Genomic DNA, 4,262 nt, shown 5'->3' with positions numbered 1-4,262 from the left:
TTTGAACGTATATACCATGCATTGGATTAAATAGGGAAAGGAAGGACAGTAACCGCAGATATATTTGAGGCTTTTCACAGGGTATGGTTCGATGTTCTGTTCAGGCAAATCAGATCATATTGTATTACAATGGAAATTCTTAACATAATTAAATGCTTCTAAAATAATAGAAGTACCATGGTTGCCCTTGAAGATCATACGTCTTAACAATATAATATAAATACGGTTAAACTCCAGGGGTCAATATTTAAACCTTTTTTAATCTTGATATTAATAAATAACCTTCCTGTTAAAAATGATTTGAATATGGGAATGTTGCTGATAACACCACACTCTATAAATACACTAGGAGAAACTGATTGAGTCCATATCTAAGGCATTGGTGAAAACCCAAAGGGATGACCACCAGTCCGTAGTAGAAATGGGACATTATTGAATGGTAAAATATAATGCTACAAATACTAGACTTGAGTAATTTTAATAATTACAAGACACCTTCTCAACCATTAATTACTATGGTTAATGATACATTACCTGAAAATAATTCGTTCAAATATATCGTCTAAACGTTTGTACGAGACATTAGTTGGACCTGCTACATCAATGGCATTGTCGCGCTTCTGCGAGGAATAGGGACTCTGTCTACCGTGCTAAGATATTTACTTACACCTAGAAATAACCTGTATTTTTACAAGCACCCCATTCACCAATGTATGAGGCTTTGTTGTGATATTTAAGCTAGTGCATCTGATACTCATCTCTCACTTCTAGACAGGGGTTTAAAGGTGGTCCTACACTAAATATAACCCCAGCTCTACGCTACACGTTATCCACTCTCACATCATCGAAATGTTGCACGCTCTGTCTGTTTTGCAAGTTTTTTTCCGCTACATGCTCCGATAAACTCTAAGTCCGTCCACTTTCTCATCGTAAATACCACCCGACAAACACGGTCAGCTGCAAAATCCTATACAGTAAAGATCCCCAGATATCATCTACAAAGTTTCGTCCAAAAACCACCATACTTTGGAATTCCCTTTCGTGTTCCACATTCCTCGATTGTAGTTTAATACAGAAGTTCAGATGTAATATAAGCAGACATGCTACTGCTCAGCCCCCTACATAGCATCGCTGCAAGCATGTCCCAAATCATAGCCATCTACATAAAAAACAACGTGCCTTGTTTTGCGTGAAAAGGCAAAGAAAATATCAGGGGTCGAACTTTGGATATTTGTTATTCATTATATTCATAAGTGACCTCAATAATTAATTTATGTGAGGTGTGTATATTTGCTGACGATAACATGCTATAGAACAGACATGTGGACGAAAATAGATGGTCACATTCCGTGCTGCCAATGCAAAGCTTCTTTCTATTCTGTAAATGCAATAAACATTAACCATGAATTGTGAACGGTCTCCGGTTCCAGGTAACCAACAAGGACCGTTCACCGTCGCTGGTAACAGGTATGAATCCCCACACACGCGTCGTGATCATCTTTCACGTACATTCTCCGCGAATTATCTCGGCGCAGTGGGGTCTGATTGGCCGGTTTTAGCATCGATTTCATCTTAGAGTTGATATGCCGTATCACGCTGGAAGTAAAGAGATTATTATGCATACAATAGGAAGACAAACTCAGATGTTTCTATTCTACGAGTTCATACAACTCAAATTTACAGAATATAATATAAGTTATATATAAACTTTCCATGTAAATTTCTTACAAAACACACTATTGACTCCAACTCTCTGTCTCTTGAGGTAATGACGGTCGGAGAAAGCGGGTTCGACGGCGATTCTTTGATGAGTGTTGACTTCTCTCGAGAACCAGCTTCAACTCACTGATTTTGGCACGGGCATTTGCTTATATAGCCGGCTAATAGATAGGGTAGGTTCTTTCCTAGACTCAATCACCAGTCATTACGTCACTCTCCGGGGAAGCCCGGATAGCATACGAGTATGCTAGTTACTCTGCGAATCCTCGCAGCCTTCATTTCTATCGACCAGGCAGATTAATCCTTGACCCCTTTGTCTGGCCCCAGAACCAAAATCATATTCGTGATAATTTCAAAAAACCATCAATAAAAAGTATATGTCTATTTTACAAAAAACACCAAAAATCCATAACTTAACTCTTCCTTCCACCGTCGCTGCTCAGGCTCGCCATAATGCTAAACAGTTTATACAAGCATAGTTGTCCGGCCTTATTCAGTGTTTCGGGGGTCTTGATCTCCCTCTAATACGGAGCTCTACCGCTCCCTGACACGGTAACGTCACAGAATAACCACGGCTTATGAGAAATTACCTTAAAATACTTTTTTTCAAATCCTCGGCCTAATGTTCACGAGGAGCATGAACTGGAAATTACACTAAGTGCATTTTGCATGTTGTTGATAGCAAGGCGGGTTCTCACTATCTTGCAAGAATGTTACATACACTTGTGCATATCCTTTACCTCTACAAGGCCAGCATCTGCCCGTTTATGCAGTATTGTTTTCATATTGGGCTGATGTATCTGCTACTTGTCTCTACTTATTAGACAGCATCCAATAAGCAGACGCCAAATTTATAGGCGTGTTGTATAGTTGGCTTTCATATAAGGAGATATGTCGGGGGGGGTTATATTGGAGCAATACATATAACGGATATAACGAGAGTTATGATGAGGAAGAGAAGATAGTTATACAGTTTTGGCTGGTTGTGACTTCATATATATACTGAATGGATATATATATATATATATATATATATATATATATATATATATATATACAAATTCATAACACAAAGGGGATGACGCATTTATATATCAGTTCTTATAACACATCTTGGAGAAGGGGAGACATTTACTTTGATCGAGGAGTTGGTACATATAATACTTGAAAGGTTTTACAAAAGAGTTCGTTATAAATGATGATAATAACAATTATCTTTTCTGTTGTAACTGAAGGACGACACGAGACAAAATGTAAAAAACATTGTGATGATCCACCGGCGTAATGAACGTCAGAAATTCACTTGTATCTACATCGTTAACTATTCGCTTCCAAAGGGTCAGCTGACCACTGTTTGCACTGACTGACTAAACACTCTCTCTCTCTCTCTCTCTCTCTCTCTCTCTCTCTCTCTCTGACTGACTAACTGACTAGCTAATTAAAATTCGAACCAATAATATGGATAAATGTCCCTTGTCTATGCCGTCAGGAGTGTGTTTTTTCAAACGCGACTAACTCCACGTTATAATGCGTGGGTTCCAATACACCCTTCTGCAAACAAAGTATCCTTTCCTAACCTATTTTTCAATCTAAACTAGTTTGGAAAAAATATATTTTTAATTTCCATTATTCATTCTTTTAGTGACATATTTAATATTCAGAATTAACTATAGGCTGAATTTCTAACATTCTATTTCTTAACTTTGCCTACAGGGTTCGAGTCTAGGCTTATCCTAATCTCATTTCCACTTATTTTATATTATTCCTATTTACATGGAAAGAGACATCCCTTCCCTATAACAGGTCCTGCACTATCAGCTAGGCGTAAACGTTGTCCCATCGACAAAATGTTGAACCGTCCTGCTTGCTTCACGAGTATTTTAATGGTTGGTACTCCGAATGACTACTTGTCTATTCTCAACGTAAATACCCCCAACGAAGTCAACAAACAGCAAAATCCCACTTCTGCACAGTATAAGTTCCTATGAGAAAACATTATACTCTAATACGCTAGGACTGCTTGATTTAGGATATTCTTCTGAGTTACTGCTTTCCAGATTGTACTGACATGCAGAAGTTCAAGTGTGATGTGAACAAACATCTCCTGTTCAATTTCCTGCATATTATATCTGCAACTTATGTCCCAGATAGTAGACTCCTACGTGTACTGTGTCTTGTTGGGATGAAATGCAATGATAAAACATTATAATAAAACACAATTAAATACGCTGCCGTCAGCACAATGATAATGCCGAAAAGAGATTATTTACCACCAATATTTGACACAGTCTTCAAATGGCAACAAATGGATTCCAGTGCCCTACAATGCCCGTGAGTCAAAGGGAGACAACTGCAGTTCGCAGCAGTCAAATGCAGATCGACACTGACAAGGCGGGCAGTAACTTCAATTTGCAAAATGCAGGTAATGTTAACATGCTCCAGTAACTAATAACCCAGAACCTAAGCTAATTGCTTGTAACATATGTATTGGCAATGATAGACATTGACTTTTGACTAACTGCCACAGTCAGTATAGCTTTATT

Source organism: Euprymna scolopes, chromosome 4 (genome assembly GCF_053919585.1).
Source record: "Euprymna scolopes isolate OS-2025 chromosome 4, ASM5391958v1, whole genome shotgun sequence".
Taxonomy (NCBI): domain Eukaryota; kingdom Metazoa; phylum Mollusca; class Cephalopoda; order Sepiida; family Sepiolidae; genus Euprymna; species Euprymna scolopes.
Note: the sequence above shows the minus strand (reverse complement) of the source record.